The 14,117-nt window shown below is 27.7% G+C and overlaps 1 pseudogene; it reads left to right on the top strand.

Annotated features, from left to right (window-relative positions):
• The first annotated feature begins 294 nt into the window (after positions 1-294).
• The window catches only part of LOC136968404 (neuroligin-4, Y-linked-like), a 31,177-nt pseudogene continuing 17,354 nt past the window's right edge, over positions 295-14,117 (top strand).

Raw genomic sequence — 14,117 nt, 5'->3', positions numbered from 1 at the left:
GCACCAAACTTTGTGCTAATGGACTGGTTGGTGTCAAAGAATAAGATCTTTATGATTGTATAAATGCCTTGTACACGTTATCCGAGTAGCCTTTACATCATGTCAGTTGCTGGTTAATCTAGGTGAACAGCCACCGAGTAATTCGTGCCTTGCTTAAGAACAATTTCCTTGGTAAGCTTTGCTGTCTTTAGCTTCTTCTTCGACCTGTGGCGTATCGAACGGTTTTAGGCAGACACCACGTGGTCCTAGACCGAATGCGTAATGCTCATGCGCACAATAGCTTGGTCAGGTCGAACATGTTCAGTCGTACTCGTAGTACGTCGACTGTTTCATTGCAAGACGTTTGTTTCTGTTGACATAGTGCTTTTATCATTATATATCGATGTGTTTAAATCTCGCTTCTAAAACTATCTCTGTTATCCGGAGTGTATATACGAGTTAAATCAAGTCAGAAGGGGGAAAAGTATCGCCTTAGTCGAATTTGTGCCGATTGGGGAGATGGTGTTAGGTGCTTTGGGCTTGACTAGAGAGTGGGTGAGTGAAGAATGAATAAGAAAGTCAATATATACGACACTACTTCATTAGTGTTTTTAATACTGTTATGGATATTGGTTGACTCAGTTGCTACGAGACATTTAAGTTCCCGTGTGGTGACCACTAAGTATGGTGCCCTGCGCGGTTCCATTGCAACCCTTCCTAACCGGCAATTAAAGCCCGTCGAAATATTTTTGGGTGTTCCCTATGCCACTCCACCAATGGGTTCTTTACGTTTCATGCCACCGGTGACACCCGCTCATTGGAAAGGGGTGAGAAATGCGGATCAGTTCGGTCCCGTCTGTCCCCAACGTCTTCCGGATATTACCAATGAGACAGAGGCTCTTCGCAGGATGCCTTTAGGTCGTCTTCTATATCTTCGCCGTCTCCTACCCTATCTCGTCAATCAGAGTGAAGATTGTCTTTACCTCAATATCTATGCTCCGTTACAAGGTAAACGAAACTTTATTCTTTTACAGAAAATATATTTTCTTCTCCAAGGTATTTAGGTTTTTTACCGAGGAGTCGTTGAGTTCAATGAACTGAAATCTTTCTTCGGCACTGTATAAATCTTTTAATTTAAGAGAATGCGTTAATCAGAACGTCACATATGTCATCCTAGACGACGTCCACTTGATTGAATGCACCTACAACACATAAAATAACTGCAACGTAAGATGGAATTCTAACTTCAATAAATTACTTTTCTCAAAAGTAGATAAATTCGATCGCGTCCGATTTAAAAGTAAATATAATCCAAATCTTTATTTAAAAAATTCTTTCAAAAATAATATATAATTCTTATTAAATATTATATATATATATATGTAACTTCAACATACTTTTAAGATAAAATTTAAAATTCTTTAAAGAAAATCTTTCCTAAGTGTGTACAAGCATCATTACACTAATGGGCGAATTTGCATGATTCTTTGCCACAGGTTACGGCTTTCGATGTTTATTTAAGACATTCTTAAACGTCGGTGGGTGCGTTAATTGAATTTCAAAACACTTGTTTTAAAAACTAGGTCTGAGTTACGGTAATAATCTTTAAAAATTTAAGAACAAAAGAAGATTAAGTATCGATATTTATAGTTTTATTTTTATCAAGTAAGATATATTAGAAAAAGTTCTTAGAGTAGAGTTATATAAATTTAATAATGATAGAGAGATTCAAACAAGCTTATATATCTTTGCATCCTGGAGTGTGAAAGGCTCTTTCTTCTTTATGTAGGATGTTAGTCGACGTTACCATCTGTGTACAAGCCATTTTTCTTTACCTGTCACAAATAAATTCTGTGATTTGACGAAAGATCCTCGCTTGTTCAATAATTCTGTAAAGTGAAGATACCACTCTCTGAGAGTAGTTTCGAAATTTTTGAATATTTTTCATATTTGTTTACCGGAAAAAAAATGTTGTTTTTTTTCAAAAAAAAATCAAAATAAAAAACACTTTTCCGCTTTAACCTAAACTGAAACCGCTTAACAAACACAAAACACCTTCGACTAAACCGGAATTAAATTTTACAAACCTCATTTTCCCCCACTCTGTTAAATTTTATCGCTAAAAAGATACAAGGATATAAATTATATGGCCTTAATAAGCATTAAGTTAATATATAAATTAATATACACCGTACTATAAACACTAATGGGAGTAATAAAAGTATCATAAATATTCTTTAATGTTTGTTAATGCACAACTTTTAAAATCTGCTTGATATATTTTTATAGTTAGATTAATTTAATATTAACGCGTTTAGATATATCAATGATATACACGTGTCTAATTTTTGGAAGGGGGAGTGTCTCTTGTTTGTTGTTGCCGTTTTTAATTTCGGGTGTTAATCTTTTAGAAATATTAAAATTGAAGAATTTGCAGAATAGGCCGAACAGATTTAGCTGATGTCAACATTTGTGACAATCAAATCAGTCTTCCTCGCTAACATCCATGATGTGTAGATGTTTCTGTTATATTGATTGCTTTGCTTTGTAACGCTAAGAATTTTTTTAACATATACGTTTAGCCGAGAGAGAACCTTCTTAATGTTCAGAAAAGTAATCTTTCTTTAAAGAAAGGAAAAAAAAAATATTATTATTTTTTTTTCTTTTATAAATTTTAATTTCGAATATACAAAAATAGAAAATGTCTGAAACGTTTCTTAATTGGAAAGAATGGGATTTCGACGTTATACGAAAGAATAGACTCGGGCAGTTTAATGTTAATTAACGACGTTGAAACATTAATGAAATGCAATGGAAAGGCGATATCGGTGACTTTCTTTGGTGATAAACAAACGTTTTGTCTTTCTTCGAAGCAATTAATCATACTGTAGTTGAGATTTTTTTGAAGAAAAGAACCATTTCGCACTTTTATCGAGCTTAATGACGTTTTTGGTCTATTGAATCGTTTTGGTGGAGGTGAAGTTCTTTCATAAAGTTGGCCGACCTGTATGACGTGAGTACATCATTTATATGTGCTATTCTGTGTCGTCATTTCTCACGAACTTTGCCGTTACGCCTGGTATGTCATCTGTATAATTTTAGGTAATCAAATTGCAAGTATCTCGCCAGTGGCTCTCAATAACTCTTGCTTGATTTCATCTCGACTCACTCTACTCTTCCCCATTTTATGTTAAAATTACAAGTTTGTTTTTAGTCCACTAAAGTCAATTATGTCGTCATTAGTACTGCTATCTGAAGAATGATTGTTGTGTATTATCTGTATGTCGATCGTTTCTGACTCAATTTGGAAATTAAGAACATCATAAAGTTTTTCTTGACGCTCATTTGTGTTACTGATAAGTCATCGAGCTGCTCTGTTATGACTCGTGCCATTGGTTTCTTGTTCTCTAGATTAGAAGACAATTTAACTGCTCTTTGGGAAATTAAATATCGTATTTTAAAAGAATTTAAGCTTCTAAGATAATTTTTATATGACAATTTTTTCGTAATTATATTAAAATCGACTCGAATGAAAGATTTATATTCGGTACAATCTGCGAATCAGAAAAAAAAGCATGTGCTATTTTTTTAAACTTGATTTTCGGGATGTAAGCAATATTTTTCTTTAAGTGTTTTTTATTTAATATGTTAGAATATCATATATTTGATAGATAGAGCATCTTATATCTGAAGAATGCATTATATATTTTAAGTGGTATCAACTTATATAAAAGGCGCAAAATGATTTTGTAAAGAGCAAGATAGCCTTATAAAAAAATCTGTGTATAAAGCAAAATTGATCAAAAAGAAGAATAAAAAGTAAGTTATATAAAGGACGACTTTTGCAAAAAGCTTCAGAACTGATCTGCAAAGAGATAAAAAAAACTGAGCCACATAAAGGATGGAGTTTGCAACAGAAAGTAAAGTTGACTCCTCGAAAGGAATTAAAATCCGGTGCATAAAGGTTAGAATTCCGCATAGAAAGCCAAGTCGACTTGAGAAAGGAATTAAAATCGAGCCGCCTGAAGGTTAAACATCTGTATTGAATGCAGACTAGACCGATAAACACAATAAGATTAAGTGAGCAACGTCTAAATCTCTCAAAAAATGGTATCAAAAGAAGGATCAAAGGAGTGAATTCCTATGAAATTAAAAAGGAAAATCTCGCAAACAGAATTAAGGATAGGCTACGTAAGGAATGGAAGTGGTAAAAAAATAAAAGTAGCCTGTAATATAGAGTAAAATCGTGCTATGTAAAGGGTAGAGTTGACCTGTATTAAGATCAAATCAAAATCGATCTCCGTATAGGGAAAAATATACCCGCATAAAGGAGAAAATTCCAAGAAGAAAGGCGAGGCGTTGCCTAACGAATCAAAATCAAAAGAGATAATTAAAAAATCAAAATAGTGCAGTAGAAAAAAAAAGAAAAATCATCTACAAGAAATAAATTGCGATTAAAAAAATTGTAGCGATTAAATTACATTATTAAACGTCATTTCAACTGATGTACTTATAAAAATGTCGTTATTTTATTAACGCATTTCTCCTCCTTTTCATTTATCAATGTGAAAATATACAATATTTATAGTTTCCGAAACGCCTTCCGTGATCAGAGATCATTAGCAGCGAAACACGAAAATTGCTTTTTGCACGCTTCAGACGGAAAAATCGAAATCAGCTCTAACAAAGAAAGATATCGAAAAGCGCACGATCATAATATAAATGCAAAGAAAATTCGCTATTGAAAATCCTCAGTTAATACGCTTGTTTATCTAAAAATATTCTTCCGTGACATAACTAAGGTTAAACATAGTCTACTTAACAGGAAATTTTACATATATAAATAAAATATATCAACGCTTTCTTTCTTTTTTTCTCCCTCACAGCATATAAACAATTATTTCGAATTTCAATACGAAATTTTGAAATATAAACTCCTATCTTCTCCGTGCCAGATATTAATCTTTATATTTCACATATAAATGCGGTTTTGTGTCATTAGTATTAACAGACAAGTCAATATACAGAAGCGCTCTTAGTAGAGAAATTAATCACAGAAACATCTATTTACTCGCCGCCTACAATTTTCTGCTCAGTCACATAGTTATCTGAAGTTGTACAACATTTAGACGACAATACTTCTGACATAATTATCTTTTCTCTTGTGACTTAATAATGGCAGAATTTGATACGTAATGGCGAATTAACTAACACACCATTAACTCATCCGGCTTGAAGTGCAAACAATAATTTTACTCTTTTATCGTGCTGCAAGATTTATTTTATTTTATTTAATTTTTTTTTTTCGTCGCCATTTTCTGGGTTAACGCGTCACGAATGATGACAAGAATTTCGTGATCGGTGATTGCTACTCGTGAATATGATGGAACGCAATCCTCAAAATTATCCGATGCCACTCATTAAGTACATGTTATTACGCGTACTACTCATCCGTGGGGACATTTCAGCTGTTAACAGTAAGATTAATTAGGGATATTTTCTAAGAATAAATCTATATTTTCGTTTTCTAAGGATATATTCGTTATTTCTTTCTGTAAAGCGTTAGCGTGCTCGATTTGTCTGTCTTCATAACTCATCAGAGTTACAAGCTGCAGAGAATAAATTCGATGATTACGGTCGAATTTTTGATATATTTGATGTATTTTATACGACCACACCTGAAAATATCTCGATTAGATTATATTGAAAGAAGAAAATTACAAAAAAAAAAATATTAGAAATCAAACTCTCTTTTTTTGGCTTAAAAAATGCATTTTTTAAAATAGCTTTCCACTAATTAATTATTATTAAAGAAAAATTATAATTGGGGAAATTTATTATATAAAGTTCAACAAGTATTTTCGCTGTCGGTTAAAAGAAATTTTATCACGATAACCGGAAAAGAGTAAAAAAAAAAATAATAAAAAAATAGAAGAAAAGTTAACATCAATTTATCAAAAACGGTATCAAGTTATCTATATACTCTACACTTTCTGATTACATCTAATCATATATCAAGATATATATAGCTATATATATATATATAAAAGGAAACAAAGATTAAATATTATATTTAATTGAGAATTAGTTGATGAATTAAACGACTACTAAACATATTTTTCTTTCGTTAGAAATATTAATTAAAGCATTAAAAATTCCTAGATCTAACAATTTAAGAGTGACGCCACTTTCTTTGTCAACCTGTCTCTGGCTAGCATCGACTTTGCTCTCCCTCTCTCGCTCTGTCTCTCTCTCTCTCTCTCTCTCCTGCACAAGTTCTAAACCGTGCTGCTGAACTGTTTAATTAATCGTCCGAAATGTCATGCAATAACGTCACCCCGAATCCAGTTAGAAACTTGTAGTGTTAGGAAAATGACTGCAGTTCTATACGTTAGACGAACAAAACGAATTTTTCTTTATAAAAGACACTAAAGAATTGACATATTACTGAGCATCATTTCTAGTAAATATCGATTTTTTGAGCTTAATCGAATTCCAGGTAAATCTCGTAGTGGAACTTACTGTTGTATCATTGATCTTCCACCATAGGGTTGGAGTTTTTCTTCTACGACAAACTTTAGGCAGGACAAAGTGACCTTTACATTTCCATACTTCTTTAAGGAAACAGCTGTAATCTTTGTTGGCTGCATCCTTCAATTTCCATGAATTATTTGCATATGCCAATATTACAATAGAATTTGAAAACTTCACTGTATTTTTATCGTTGCTACTTACAAAGTCAAAAAACATCCTTTAAATTGCAACAAATTTGAAAACTGCCCGAAGAATTTTTTTCCTTTATATATATATATATATATATATATATATATATGTATGTATAAAAACAATCTTATATAAAAATTGGAATTGGTTTATTTATTTTTAATACCGATATTTTTCTATTTAAATTTAAAATAAATTTTTATTCAATTGTCTTGTGTTTTATATATCAAGTTATATAGTCTTTATATAAGACTTTATAGAAACATTTCCTTGCATATATTTTTATACTTGCCAGTATTTTATATATTCAATTATTTATTCATAACACAGTTGAGAATATAAAGTTTAAAATATATATATATTTATATATTATTTTATACACGAAATTTCTAAAAAAGAAGAAAATAAGGTACATTTTATTCTTGATCGATTTATGAAAATTTAAAAAGGATTAAAATAACAATAACAATTTTATTTAGAATAAAATTTTAACATTAAAAAAAACGAAAATTTGTATAAAAATTTTGCTAAAGATAATTTTTATTGTCGAATTTTATTATAATATATATTTTTTAAAATTATTTATGACAGAAAATTAACTTTAAAAGCTGCTAGACAATGAAAATTTACATATTAAGTATTATTTAAAATAAAAAATTTGCATATTAAATGTTGTTTAAGATCGAAAATTCAATCTTTAATACTGATGAAAGAGGATGTTGAATATATATATAAAGGAATATTAAAATTTATCAGTTAAAAATCGGTTAAAATCCAAAAAGAAATTTCATTTTGATGCTGCTTAAGATTAATAATTTTTATCCTAGAACATTTTGATTCTAAACGCCTTTTAAGGATGAAAATTTATACGTTAATATTGTTCAGGGTGGAAAATTTTAATCCTAATACCACTTGAGAATGATAATTTATACGTTAAATATTGTTTAAGGTGGAAAATTTAATCGTTAAAGTGCTTAAGAAAGAAAATTTCTTTCCTAATATTATTTAAGACTTTAAATATTTACATTCATTATTAATTACAATTAAATATTTTTTTAAAGTTAAACAATACTTAAAAATAGACTTTTAATCCTTTACATTGTTTAACAATGGTTATGAATGTGTTAAATAGATTAAATTCTTTATATAATAATATTTGAGAATTAAATTTTTAATATGAAATTTGTTTAAAAATATAACTATTTGTCTTCATTTTACTAATTAAAAGTAGAAATTTCGGTTTTAAATATTATTAAAAATTAACAAAAATGGTTTTAGATATTTTTTAGAATGGAAAATATTAGAAAGAAACGTTAAATTTTAATTTATTAAAAAAAAAGTGAAAGTTGAAAATAAAATATTATTTATTATACAAACGATTTTAATTTTTAAACTGTTTAAATTTGAAAATATTTACACTAAATTCTGTTTAAAATTTTATTTGTTAAAAAGAATTTTAACAAATAAAATAATTTTTCATATAACTGGGTATTAAATATTGGTAAAAACAAATTTATGTTTAAAAATATTATTTAAAGTAAAAGATATTAATAATTAATTTTGTTTAAAATTGAAAATTTAATCTTAAATATTTAACGAGAAAAATAGAAAAGTTTTCATATTTAACGAGATAATTGTTTTAAATAAGTACTAAAATATTGCTTATCATAAAAAATATAATTTTTAAATTAGCTGAAAATTAAAATTTTTTACTTTAAATATTACTTAATTTTAAAGTTTCGTAAATAACATTGATCCAAATGTTATTTAAGTGAAGATTTTTTCAAGTCTTAAACACTCCAAGTAATTGCTAGAAATTTTAACATTTATTCATCTCATAAATAATAATAATAATAATAATAACACTAATACAAATCAGCTTTAAAGCAAACATCTCATCTGTATACAAATTAGTAACAGATAAAAACACTCAACGTATTTACGAAAGTAAAAAGTAGTTTGGAAGATAAATCATGTAAGAGATTCAGTAAGTAATTATTGAGAGTGGCAATAAATTTTGGACTAGTCTATTGGTCACAGAAAACAGAGAGATTCTTGGTTAATCACATTTAACATTCTCTGTCATTAACTGTGCTAAAATTGGTCTTTAACTGCATTAATGATTAAGACATGTCTAGAATAATAATGATTAAGCCCAGTTATATCATCTTTCAATTGGAGACAGCAATAATGGCCGTATAGGTAGAAAAGTGTTTGACTTTCACCTGCACTCTATTCATTATTATACTGTTTTATACGTTCGATATGTGACTATAATTATTTATTAATCACGTAAATTCTATTACGGATATTGAACTTTTCGAATTTATTATTTAATTCTGTAATTTCTTTAAGAACTTTCGAAAGCATTTTTTTCATTTTTTTATATTTGAAAAAGCATTACTGTAATCGCTTCTATAACTAATAAAATATCAAATTGGCTTACAGTTAATTGTGATTAATTTAGCTAATAATTAATTAAAGGCTCGCTTCGGCTACATTTGTCTCTAGAATATAAAATCTGTGATTTTCTCTTTCGACATATGGCATACCAAATGAAATATTGGCATTCGTATGACACTTTCATGATATTTTTTTTTCCATCCCAACTGTTATTAGACTGGAGCCAACATTTAATAAAGCATAATTAACTTTAGTATATGTGATAATTAATTCAAGTAAATTTGCAACGAAAGATATAACAGTTTCATTTTTTTTTAATAGAGCGTATCACATGATATATTGGCATTTATTCAACAAATTTTTGACATTTTTTTACGTAACATATATTTATATATATACAAGAAATGATTTCAATAAACAATTAATGCGATTGAATTTATATAAATTACACCCGAATATCGTAAATTTAAATGAATAATTAATTCATGATTGGTTGAAATTTATCGATAAGAGCATATTAGAAATATTTTATATCTGTTAATATGTGAAAAATAATAAATAATAAATACTATTCACTTTAAATACGTGATAACATTGATTAATACATGTTAATTTAACTTCAGTAATAATTATAATACCCAAATATAAATGTTTATCAAATCTTTAGGGATTAGTGCAACAAATATTAGTGATATCATCATAAAAATATGTACCAAACATTTAGAAATGAGATATTTAGGCTACTCCAAATGCTTATCCAAATATAGAAATGCTTAGCAAATATTCATAAAGGAAATGCATACCAAAATATTTAAATAAAACACAATTTCGGGATATTTATATCCAAAATTTTACCTTATTTAAAATGAAAATATTAATATAGAGTACTAATTTATGTACAGATTGATTCATAAGGGAATGAAACTCCCTTGAAAGAAGAAAATAGATAAAATAATTAATTACAAATGATTTTATAATTATAGGCGGTCTACTGCGAATTATATAAGTCATAAGAAATTCATTTTACAGATGATTGGTTAAAGATACGTTCATTTAATGATGATTGGTTTATGAAATATGAAACGTCTACTGAGATACGCCTACTGAGATACGCCCACTTTTGTTGATATCCGTCTTCGATAAATCGCTATTAAAATATTTTTGTTAATATCTGTAATTTAATTATAATATATAGTGTATATATATATATAGTTTTTTTTTTCTAATTTGAGGCCAATATTACTTTATTTATTTACTGATTATTATACATTATAATTTATTAATTTAATAATAAATTAAAATTTTGCCAAAGTTATGAAATTCAGATAGTTTTAATGAACTTCTCATTAGTGTAGTTTACCGTTCAAAAATCTAATCTATGAATGATTTATTTATGAAATTTCATAATTAAAGTAATCTTCCTATTCAACGCTGTTTACTGAGATATTTAGTAGTCCAAAACACAACTAAATCTAGTATCAAAACTCACCACTATGGCACTTTTGGCGCTATGAATCTTAAATCGTGTGATTTTCGGTTGTGGGTACAGTTAAAAAGCGTGATTTATTGATGACACGTTGCATATTTTATGGCCTTGAAAGACAGTATCACACTGCATGTGAGAGGCAAGAGGATCAATTACGGTCGGCCATTCAACACAATGTTCATCACCCTTAAATTTTAAACTTTCAGAATGGGGATTACATTGAACAGTAGGTCAATATCCTACATCGCTAAGGTCTCTACAACACGAGTGTCTTGTACAATACAAATGAAAAAGTTATGGCTTGCAGTGCCAAAGGCGCCACAGTGGTGAGTTTTGGTACTATTATCCTAAAATACCACTATACTCCAGATTTAGTTGCATTTGAACTGATAAATATCTCTGCAGACAATGTTGAATAGGAATAGTTTAATTACAATCACCCATTATAAAAGAGACTGCTACATTCTACAGCCTAATTACATTTAGAAAATTTAGATATTTTACGTGTAAATTAATGCTACAATTCTTAATTAATTATGTTATATTTAATTAACTTTAACCGATGATTAATTAAACTTTTGTTTCAGATATCTAGACTATAAATTTCTTTTTAGTATTAGTAGTTTCTAGAATGTTTACATGTAAAGTATTATCGGGATTAATAGTATAAAATTAATTTATATTTAATTAACTTCGATTTAATAGTTAGTTAAAATCACAGTAACACATATATAATAAATTAGACACTATTATTTTTTTTTAAATTGACTTTAATTTAGCCAGACCACAAACAAACTTTAACAAAATTTGCATTCATAATATAAAATTCTAGGTTTTCATTAAGTTATATGAAGCATATTAAATGATATATTGGCATTCATCTATTGTTACCCGAGAGAAAATTGTGTTCTGCATATAAATCCTAAATTAATGCCTATTTGGATGACTTATTTCCAAATATATTCCGGCTTATAATAACAAGATTAAATTATTTTAATAAGATTATATTGTATGCTTAATTAGTTTAGATGATTAAACTGTAGTTTATTAAGATTATTATAATTATTGTCTTATTTAAACCGATTTATATGAGTGTAATTCGAATATAGTATAATTATTTTAAGGAATTTTTTAAGATACAGAAGCTATATATATATATATATATATAATAGCATTGGGGTGGAGCAGATTGAGAGAGATTTATTATATTTTAGTATGGAGCATCTGTAGATCGATTTCTGATCAGGTTTCATATCCTCAATTGAATTTTTCTATCTAGAATGACGAAAAGAATAATTTTTTCCTCCTTTCTTTCAACTAACAACTTTATTAAATTATTCATCTATATATATAATATATATATATATATCTTATTGTATTTTATGGTAATAATAATAATAATATTTATTTATTTATTTTTTCCGCTTTAATAAAATAAGTTTTGAAGTTAAAACAGAGAGGTTATTGGATTTTTCTGATGTAGTTTAATGGAATACTTCTTCATAAACACACACAAACACACACGTATATCTGTGATACTTGTTAAAAACAATACAGTGAAAATCACATTCGGTTTATACGCGATTAAAGTAAAGAAAATATATTTTCTAGATTGAAAAATATCGGTTGCGAATATGTTATTTTACTTTTTATATTTTTATTTTTTTACATAAAAATATATTTTGTTTGTTATTTTTCTTCTCTCTCACTCTCTCTCTCACCCTCCTTTATACACTCCCATCGTAGAGATGACGAATATGCTTTAAAAAAAATCTTGACACAGTCGATAAACTTCAATCAAAATATATATATTTTTGACACTTTATTGACACGTGATATAATTCAGTTAAAGGTCGAAAATTGACTATTTTACAATAATATTTTGATATATATTTATTTTTTTATTTTTTTCGATCGGCGAATAACAATGAAATCTTTGATATCTTGTAGATGTTTTAGGCATCACTTCATTTCCCGGAAGAAATGTCACGCAACATTGACGATTCCTAAATTTATTTGAAGAGTTATACAGAATCGTGACAGTTTTTTACTCCCCTCTTCTATGTTAGAGTTAAAAGTCGAATGCACTGAAAGAAATTACCTGATTTTTTTTTCTCTTATATACTTTCTTTTGTTTTTCCTTCATCCTTTCTTCATCAGATCGAAGAAATACTTTTACTATTAAATGGATCTTTTAATGTGTAATGTAATTAAATTTTGTTATTTTAAGTAGTGATACAAGAAGTTGATTTACATAAAAATTCAACTATGGATATTTTAACTTAAGGAAAAACCATTCGGTATGTGTTTTTCTATTGTCTTCATAAATATAAATTTAATTTTCTACCTATATATATATATATATATATATATATATATATTCCGTTGTTGGGGAATTCTAAGATTTCACCAATGGTTTTTACACTTAAAATTAGACTGAATCTTCTCTTTTATTTTTTAAAATACATTATTCTTGTCGAATTAACCTTTCTAGATCTTTAGTAATTATAAATCTTGATCGTTATTTTTTTTTTTTTAACTTCAACGAATTACGATGTTATCATTTTTTTATAATTTTAATTATAAATTAGCTACTGTTGTTTTAATTAAGTTGACGTAAAAAAATATTAAATTTTCCAACAAAATTCGAGTTATTGGTTATATCATCTTATAAATAATTATATCTAGAACATGCTTGGGTGTTTTTTCAAAGTCTTCTTTCTTTACAGATTCATGAATTATCAATTCATGCATCACTCATGATGCATGATGTGACATGAAAGTATTAATTTCGTTTCTAAATATATAAAAATGATTTATAAAGACAACCGATATGAATTTATCTCACAATGCCATTTTTATTGATAATAAATCGATAATTAGTTAATGAATTATCAGCTGTGATTGTCATCGCGGAAGAGGAAGAAAAATAAAATAAAATAAAAGGATAAAAGTAAAGGAAGAGGAAAATGATTACGTAAACGAATCATAATTTATAAGGATTTATATATAACTAAATATATATTTTTTTATTATTAGATAAATGTATATAAACATGGATTAAATTAGTATACGTGTGAATAAACAAATGGATGGATGTAAAGCAGAAAATTTGATGTTTTTATTTAATGGGTTGGTAAGCACACAGATGCTCTTAATTTTAGTACATCATCTTATTTTTTTATTTTTTATTTTTCTACAAAAGTAGCCTTGTTTATTTGCCAATTTGGAGTGTTGTAAAGACTTATACAGTTTTGGAGAGATTCTTCTAAATATAGAAAGTTGATTTTTTTATTTTTCCTTTTTCCTTTCTTCTGTTGAAAGGATAGAATCTGAGCCTTATACTTGAGTCCACATCATAAACATACGCGTAAGAGAATGTACTTAGAACTGACAGAAGTAAGATAATGTCTAAAAAGACAAACATTTTTGGAAGGATTTCTTTTTAAGATTTATATAAATTGAAATAAGATTATTACACGAACTTTTGCCATGTTTTTATCGCTGAAACTTATGTCACAATCGC

Source organism: Centruroides vittatus, unplaced genomic scaffold (genome assembly GCF_030686945.1).
Source record: "Centruroides vittatus isolate TY-2023 unplaced genomic scaffold, ASM3068694v2 contig_1033, whole genome shotgun sequence".
NCBI lineage: Eukaryota > Metazoa > Arthropoda > Arachnida > Scorpiones > Buthidae > Centruroides > Centruroides vittatus.
This window is presented reverse-complemented; position numbering and strand designations above follow the sequence as displayed.